Source organism: Hevea brasiliensis, chromosome 1, assembly GCF_030052815.1.
Source record: "Hevea brasiliensis isolate MT/VB/25A 57/8 chromosome 1, ASM3005281v1, whole genome shotgun sequence".
NCBI lineage: Eukaryota > Viridiplantae > Streptophyta > Magnoliopsida > Malpighiales > Euphorbiaceae > Hevea > Hevea brasiliensis.
This window is the reverse complement of record NC_079493.1, coordinates 100,113,051-100,122,803: the sequence shown is the minus strand read 5'-3', so window position 1 is coordinate 100,122,803 and position 9,753 is coordinate 100,113,051. Positions and strand designations below refer to the sequence as shown.

The window sequence follows — 9,753 nt, the reverse complement described above, 5'->3', positions numbered from 1 at the left end:
TCTTTTATATACTCAAAGGTACGGGCATGGGGTGCTAGCATTCACCAATTCGTCATAACTCGAGTGGAACTATGGCCTCCTTGGCTAGTACAATCGAGGCTAAAAAGGGTAAGGGTGATCCGTGTGATAGTGTAGTGCAATACAAAAAGTTTAACAGAGGAATGATATTAGACTAATAGAAACATGTTGGAGTTACTATCCATTTAGTCCCCAGTGGAGTCACCAAACTATAGAGCGGGAGGGCGTGAGGCGAAATATCTTCCACTAGAATTATATAAAATGCACCAGGTAATACCCAGGAAAGATGGTGGAGTCACAATGGTCTCACTTAAATACCACCTCCTTAGACATCATTTTCTAGACATGCACTTCGTACAATCCTAATAGAATCAAACCACTGGTAAATACCGTCTTCCCATAACACTACCACGGTACTAAGGTTTTATGCCACGAAGGCATAGATAGACAGAAGTCGCCACTCGGGTCAAAACCGAGTCATATTCAGTGTTTCTTCCGATGATCATGGATGGCAACTTACTCCTTGTAGAGTTTCTACAATCATTATTACCATAGCCCAATGTCTAGTTTCGGGATAGTGGGTACGTAAGGGGAAGGTGTTAGGTACCCCTTACGCCTGGTCTAACCTCGTTAATTCGAATGCTAGTCCTCTACTAATGTTTATAGAAGTCTTGTTTATTATTTTTTTATTAAACTTTATCCTAAAAATGCAATTCTAATTCTACACACGCAAGTAATTCACAAAAGGGTTCTTGTTTATAAACAATTTTCATGCACAAGTAATTCCTATCTATGGGGTTGCTAATTATTTAAATGATATTTATCAGATGACTAAAATTAATTTATTATTGAGAATTTAATTTACAAACAAATTCAATTTCAAATAACCCTAAGTTTCTATTTAACCTAATTAATTAATTTTTTACCAAGTTACCCTAAGGATAATTAAACTAAATTAATTATGTGCATGCGTCATTTATTCTAATATCACATAAGGCCCAAACAATCACAACAAAAAAAAGATTTTTAACATGCAAATTTATTTTATAATTACCAAGTATTAAATTAAATTTATTTTACATGCTAAGGTTAATTTAATTTACAAACAAGATTAATTTTAATTTATAAGATATTTATTTAAATTTATTACATGTAAGAGTCAGTTAAATTAAAAACAAAGTTAATTTTAATTTACCAAATAAAAATCCTATTATTGCTACAATTTCATGTCAATGGTTATTTTAGGAATTTAGGATTATTTACTTGTTAGTAATTGCAGTTGTCATTGGGGCAAGCTACTCTTAAAAAATGGTCTTCTCTTCTAGTATGTCAATGATATCCCTGGCTTACTCCAGTTGAGCTCCATGTAAGCTCCACACAAATGTCCTCTTTGGAACTTACCTCAGGGCTACTTACCAATTTTGTTTGTAATAACAATAAATAAACTAAAAAGTAAAGAAACTAAAAAAAATAAGAAAATACTAATAACAATTCATATTGGATTCTAACTCTAGTCTCCTAAGGGGTTAAAATTCCTAATTAGTTACAACTATCTAAGGGTCCAGGTCTTCTAACATGATCCAAACACTTCATAACACTTCTTGAATTAAGAGAACTCAGAAAAATAAATCAAATATCAATTAAAACTCAAGAACACACAAGAACATACATAAATATACAATTATCAGATTCTGGCAGATTGATGTAGCAAGAAATTTGATTTTTGAAAAATAGTTAGACATGCCTAAAAATCATGAAAAATTTACAGAAGACAGCCAAAACATCATACAACAACATAAAATTCATATATTAAACAAAACCCTACACAAATCGTAAATTTTCCTAATGACAGAATCGCACTACTTTTTTGTGAAATCCATAACTCACCAACCATAATAGATATGAATGCGAAACTAATTGAAAAAGATTCACAAGATTCCAAACTTAATTTTAGACACCAGATTTACACAAAAATATTAAGAAACAAGGGAGATATGGGCTCCACAAGTCGGGTATCCTACAAATCGGATTTTACAGGAACTCTAACTTCAAACAGCCATAACTTACAAAATATTAGAGCTATTTTAGTGATTCTTGAGCCTAAAATTAATAGAATTTCATGTAGAATATGAATATAATTTTTTTCAAATTTTTTACAGATTCAGAAAATAACAAAAAATAATAAAAAAATGAGAGACAGAAAACTGAACATGTGTAGAGTTGTGTATCCCCTCAAATTAAACATGATTACATGATCTATATGAACATACAAAATAAATTAAAAACAAGGAATATAGAATTAAATATTACATGACATAGATCTTGAAAAGAAAATAAAAGAACTAACCTTCAAGAAATATCGTAAGAAAGAAAGAAGATCTAAAAGAAATTTTGACTAGTTCTCTCTTTAAATCCTTTTTCCCTTTTTTTTTTGTCTTCTCCTCCTCTTCCCTTCTCCAGTAGGGTATTTATCGAGTTTTGGGAGAGAGGTGTGATAGGGTTTGAAGTCTTAGGGTGATAAAGTTCAGATAACTTAAACAACTAGGATTGCAGAATTTGGGTGAGACTGAGATATGAATGAGGTGTTTCAACCAATAGGAAGAGAGGGGAAGGGGAAGGTACCAATAGAGAGTGAGGAAGTGGTGTGGTAGGATTTGAAGTGCTAGTGTGATAAGGTTCAGTTAACTTAAACAATTAGGATTGAGGAATTTGTGTGAGACTGGGATATGGGTGAGGTGTTCCAACCAATAGGAAGAGAGGAAAAGGGGGTGGCACCAATAGGGAGTGAGGAAGAGAGTGGGGCCAAAGGAGGAGAGAGAATTTGTATGGGAGAGGGATAGAGAAAAAGATATTTTCTTATTTTAATTTTTAAAAAATAAATTAAATGAGTCTTATTTAAAATTCCTAACTAGGCTTTCTTTGGCCCATGGGGCCCAATTAAACTTAATTAGGTACATTTAAAAGCTAACTATATTAAATTTAAATAAAACAAAATTTTATTTAAATTTAATTAAATTCACTTCCCAAAAAAAATATATTATTATTATTATTTTTTCAAGATAATGCCATGGAATTAATAATTGAGCTCCATGCCTTCAATTACATCTTATAGTCATATAATTTTTCATCATTGAGTTTTTCACAGCCTTAATGCACATACTCATCACAAAATAAGGGTCTACACCTAGTTAATATTTTATCGAGACTGGACTTTGATCATAATTGTTAAGACCAATACACATTATATTCTTTCCTTTGTGAAAGGAAGCAATTATTCTCACTAAGATAAGGTATAAAGGATACTTAGAACTATCTTATAGATGCTTGTTGAGGCAAGTTCACTGAATTAACCTACATGAAGATTCTATACGGAAGTTTACCTGTGTTTATGAAAAGACTTGCCTTATAGTTGTGTAAGTGATCATTCAACTTAAGATGCTAAGTTATCTTGTATAGAGATTACTATGTTTTAATACTACTTACAAGTTGTTCTAATCATGGATGACAAGTGGAGTAGCCATTGGATATAGTTTGAATACTATGGAGGTATTTAGTTGTTAAGAAAGGATTCATCACTCTAGGTAATTGGGGATAATGTTCCAACTATTCCTTGCTAATGTTCCAAGAGTTAAAAGGAATTAGTTATGTGATTTTTATTTCCTCGATGGGTTAATTTGTAATTGGTCAATTAAAAGGGTTAAATTGATAATTACTGGAATTAAGTCATGCAAAAGGGAGCGAGAGAGTAAGAGGTCTTTTAGAGAAGCTACTTAAGGTATATAAAAGGAGTTATCCATTATCACTCTCAACCTCTCTCAATTTTTGTGCTAGCACTCATCTTACTCCTCTCACCAAGAAAGGTCTTGGAGATTTCCTCATAAGCAGTCTGTGAGGATGCTTTTAGAGGCCGAACAATTGCATAGCTTGTGGTTTGCTGCAGCCCAGCCCAAAGTTTTGTTATCCTGATCAAGAATTTATAAGAAATTTTCTAAGGTAAATTATTCTTGACAAACTTGCTTGCTCTTTCATGCTATATTTTTGAAATTCGTTCTGCTGTGTGCATTTGATGCTGGCATCAGAGTGAACTTTAAACATTTATATTATGATTTATTGTTGGTGGTTGTGAATCAAGTTTGTGTGTGGTATGTATATGTTTTACTCCTCCCGTATGAATCTTCTTGTTTCCAATTTTCATCCAGATAAGATTTGGAAATGCCGATAATGTGCAAGTCAGATCTGTGTTAATTTTTTTTATTTTATTTTATATGATATTTTGAATTTATAATTTTTTTTTATTTTTGAAATAAAAAGAAAATCAGATCTGGTTTTTTTGAATAACACACTTGGTGTTTGTGGAGCCAAACGATTGGCTGGATGGTTACTAGTTGTTGATTGTGCAAGAGCGCCTCCTCGAATGCGCAGTGGGTAGCCGACATCCTTGCCTCCTTACTGCACTACCATGAACGTTGTCAATAAGCTTGCAGTTGGCTGTGGTGTCACACGATCAGTTCACGGGAGTGGGGGCTAGTGGGCTTTGTGTGTAGCTATTGGCGTGTTCCAACATTGTTGTTGGCCTTGACGTAGTAGAAGACAGCCACAGTGAGGCCATCGATGGTTGTTGGGCATGCTGGCAACGCTAGTGTTCATTGAGGTTGCTAGTTCCATTACAAACCCGATGCAGGAAGATGAAGGCCTTTCAGCCATTGCCTTTGGTTTTTGGTTTATTTAAAAGATTGCCATCCGTTATAGTTGTCCTTTTTTTCAACATAATTACCAAATTGCCACCATTTATGAGTGCCCTTAGTTTTACATAAAATTTTCAATTTTCCCATTAAAATTGCCTTTGCCAAAATTGCCCTTCACTCTCTCTATGACTTGAAATGAAACTAACAGGATTTTTTTTTTGTGATTTTGGACAAATAAATTGTGATTTTATTTTGGCTTAATGGGGACATGAATTAAAAGAGTTTAATTCACTATTAATTGTAAAAATTAGTTTCTAGAATTAATTAAAGGGCAATTGGAAAAAAGATTTATTGAATTAAAATTGTTTAGTTCAATATTTAATTTTTTAGAAAATGCGTTTTGCAAAATAAATGGCAAATTATGGGTTTCTAAAATTGTTCTAAAATTTTATTTCTCCAATTGGTTTAGAGATTGAATTAAATAGTTTAAATTCATTCATATGATATTAGAAATTATTTCTAGATTATATGTAGTGTTTGGTGGCATGATAGTTAAATTTAATTGTTTTGAAGAATTGACAGGGACATTGATTATGATTAAAATCCTTATTAATCATTGGAAATTGTTTCCAAGAAAATTAAATAGAATTATTCAATGGGTGGGAGATTGTGGAGCATCTAAAATTATTTTAGATTTAACATCTTTAATTAGATTAGAGATTGAATTAAATATTTTGATTAATGCATATGATTTTAGAAAATTATTTCTAAATTATCTTTGGTGTTTGATGCCATCAAAATTAGATTTAATTGTTTTGATGAGTTAATGAGGACTTTAATTGTGATTGAACTCCTTATTAATCAATGAAGAATGTTTCCATGACAATTAAACTGAATTACTAACTAGGAGGAACATTTTATATATTCACTTGAAACCAACAACAACAAAGAGGATAAAATTTATTTATGCATTTAATTTGATTATGATGCATGATGGATAATTGTGGACTAAAGACCAATGTGATTGATCTTTATGGTTGAATGTTATATTTTTTAGAAATAAGGACAATGTTCCCTACCTTCTCCTTTTATTCTCGTTTATAAATTCTTTTGTCATCTTACTCCCCTCAAATGTGGCTCAAGGTTTTTGAGTCTAAATTATTTAATTGTTATGTAGTTTTAGAATGAGTAGATAGGAAATTATTTTGTAACAGCAAGAACAAGAGGAGTTAAATGAAATACATTTAGGAACTGCTTAAAAGACTTGTGAAGCCCAAAGAAACAACCTCTTAAGCATTTAATGCTATCATTCCCTTCAATGGCTCGCGGGAATTATTTAGTACTTTATAATCATCCAATTAGAATGACATGCTAAAGGTGCATGTTATATATTTGATGTGTGATATTGCAACCATGCTAATAAATGAGACCTAAAATGGTATATGCCAAAATCCTCCATCCAAATGTTAAGTACATGTTAAGCACATGATTAATTACCTTATGTTGTTATAGCATAAACTAGAGTTATATATTAAAGTTAACTTGTTGAGTACACTAAAGATTGCTCTTTGCTCTTTTCTCGAATAGGTATATGGCTATTAAATATTGGATATTTTTTAATAAAGGGTCCTACTTAACTGACCTATATGATTTGGATGAGCATACTCATGATCATGTAGACTCAGAGGCAAAGTTATGAGAAACATATGCAATACGTTTAGACAAGGAGTTGTTACCTAATTAATCTAGGAGTCACATAGAGATGTCATTGATGAATTGTTATCTACCTAATTTATTTTTATTCTTGCTTGTTTAGCACACTCAAGATCAAGTAAAAATAAAAGGGGTCCTACCCACTAAGGAAATTAAAATGTTAATTTCTAGAATTAATAGAGGGGGTTATTAATTTGAATAAAGTAAACAGAGAATAAATGGACATTAAAGACCTTATCTTAATTTGGTTAACAATATGTATAACATGAATCTAGTACTCTCTATCTTTGCTTTTGTAGATCACCTAAAACCACCATGAGTAATAATAATATCCCTTCCCTATATAGCATACAAGATGCTAATTATTTAGTAGGCCAAATTTCTTGGATTAGTATTAAAACTTGAGAAATATTCTTGAACAAGAAGGAAGGTTATATGTACTTAAGCATAATATTCCTGATGTTCTTGCTTAGGTCATAACTGAGGAAGTTAAGGTTGAATATAGTCATCATATTTATGATGATAAACTAGTTAGACATATAATGTTAACTAGTATTTCACCTCAACTTCAAAAGTTCTATAAGAACATGAAAGCTCATACTATGATCCAACGTTTCAAGCAACTATTTGGTTCATTGAGAAGGTCTAAGAGCTATGAGACCTTGATGGAAATGGTTATTGCGATTGCGCTAAATGGATCCTTATGAAGGAGAAAGACCTTGTTTGACTCAATTAGCCTTTTAAGACCAATTCATATTAATATAAGAAGAATGATAAGTTGAAGGGAGATTTAATCCATAAAGCAAAACAGGTTACTACAAGCATTGGAAAATGCTATAGATTTCTTATGACACAGAAAGGAAAGAAGATAAGTGAAGCTTCAAGTTCTAGTATGTTTATGATTGAGATAAATCCATCTATGCATGATTCTTATTCTTAAGTATTAGATACTAGATATGGATTCCACATTTGCAATACTATGTAGGAATTAATAATGGTTAGACCTTTACGGAAAGGGAAAATGGACCTACAGGTTATAAATGGAGCAAAGGTTGCTACCTTAGTCGTAGCAACATGTTTTTCATCACCACCTATGGGCCTTGTACTAGAACTTAAAAATTATTATTTAGTTCTTACATTAACTAGAAATATTATTTCTATTTTATACTTGGTCGTGAATAAATATAAATTTATTATAGAAGGCAAACATTGTTCCTTTTATTTCTATGGATTGAGTATTTATGTAGATGGTTTGTATGTAATTGATTTGGAAAGGCATGTACTTAACATATACAACAATTAAGTTTAAATCAGATAATCAAAATCCATGCTATCTGTGGCATTGTAGATTTGGCCACATTAATGAAACAAGAATTAGAAAGTTACATAAGGATATTTTGATCCTTTTAATTATGAATCATTTGAAACTTTTGAGGCTTATTTATTGGGAAAGATGACCAAATCACCCTTTACTGGAAGAGTGAGAGATCTAATGAGCAATTAGGCAAAATATATTTGGATGTATATGGGCCAATGAGCACACATGCTATAGGAGGTTGCTTATATTTCATTACATTTACTTATGACCATTCCATATATGGGCATGTATATCTAATGAAATATAAATCTAAAAGAAAATGAGGTTGCAAATTGGAAAGGTTCAAAAAGTTCAAAAATGAAATGGAGTTACATATTTGAAAGAGTATTGAAACACTTCGATCAGATTGAGGTGGAGAATACCTAAACCAGGAGTTTCAGGATTATCTAGAAGAGAATGGGATTCTCTTAAAGTGGACACCTCCAGAAATGCCATAGCATAATGGTGTTTCTAAAAGAAGGGATTGAACTGTATTACATATGGTACGATGCATGATGGGTCATGTAGACTTTTTGACTTCTTTATGGGGTTATGCCCTACAAACCACCACATTCCTTCTAAATAGAGTTCCATTCAAATCTATTAACAAAATGCCATATGAGCTATGGATGGGTACGAGACCTTGTCACATATATAGATTTAATGTATAATGCTTTTGTGAAGTGTCAAGTATCAAATAAGTTGGAACTAAATTCGATAAATGCAAGTTTGTTGGATATCCAAAACAAATAGCTAGATATTATTTCTACCATCCTACTAAGCAAAAGGTGTTTATCTTAAGGCATGTTACATTTCTTCAAAGGGAATTTTTCCTGAAAGTTAGTAGTGGGAGTAAGGTAGATTTTGAAGAAGTTCAAAAACCACAAACTGATATCCAAATGGAACCAGTGAGTAAGACTATAACAATAGGCGTGTATCCTAAAGCTTAAGTAACATAAGAACCTTGAAGTAGGATACATCATGCTCCTATACGATTGTATCTTTTAATGGAAGCTAATAATGATGAATCACTCTTATTAGAAGAGGTTTGTGACACCCCTTACCCGTCTACAGTGTAGCCGAGCAAGATATGCTACGTAGTGTACCGGAACACCCTATTTTAATTCAATCATTTTTTTATTCTTCCTAATTTATTTTTTTCATAGTTATGAAGTACAATTTATGAAATATAATTCATTTAAGTCATTTATTGAAATTATAATTTATTTGAGGTTCCGAAAATTTTATAAAAATCTGGCAGAGTACCGGCTAAAAATGGAGAAAACAGTTCTTCGGAACCTGTGAAAAACACTTCCAATAATCATTTCCAATCATTCTCAAACTCCAATAACCATCAACATGGTCTCAACATTAGCAATCATTTCAAGTTCTCAACATTAATCCACAATTTCATTCAAATTCAAAATCAACTAAAATTTCATGAAGATATTCTCAAATTATATTAATTAACAAAATTCTTCAAATATGTACATCAACATATGATTACATAAATTTACTATTTACATGAGTTCATAATTTACAAATCACAAACTACTATCTATTACAAAATGCAAAAACATAATTTCAAAAGGGACCTAAAGGTCCTACCACTGATGCACTGTAGATGAGAGGTGACTCTGACTCTAGGCAGATCTGTGACCTCACCCAGTCTGTGGTCTGCTGGGCTCTCTGTCTGTCTCTCCAGAACCTACGCGTGACAAAAAGCGACGCGCTAAGCAATAATGCTTAATGATGCCAATAATAAAATAAAAAGAACTAATAAAAAAAAATATGCAGTGAGTGTATTGATGTCTCATGCAGACAAATTTTTGATAATTATTGGTAGTCTTATTTATTTGGTACTTGTCATTTTTATTATTTCATTAAATTTATCAACTTTCATTTTTGGTTGCCCAAGTAACCTATACTAGATGACTGGACTGGATAAATGGGTAAACTGGCACTGGGTATCAAGTACCT

The 9,753-nt window shown here is 31.8% G+C and overlaps 1 long non-coding RNA gene across 1 annotated transcript; it reads left to right on the top strand.

Annotated features, from left to right (window-relative positions):
* The first annotated feature begins 3,838 nt into the window (after positions 1-3,838).
* On the top strand, positions 3,839-4,788 carry LOC131179212 (uncharacterized). Its single transcript, XR_009148193.1, has 2 exons — positions 3,839-4,011; positions 4,330-4,788. It is a non-coding gene; the product is annotated as an uncharacterized LOC131179212 (long non-coding RNA).
* The last annotated feature ends 4,965 nt before the right edge of the window (positions 4,789-9,753 follow it).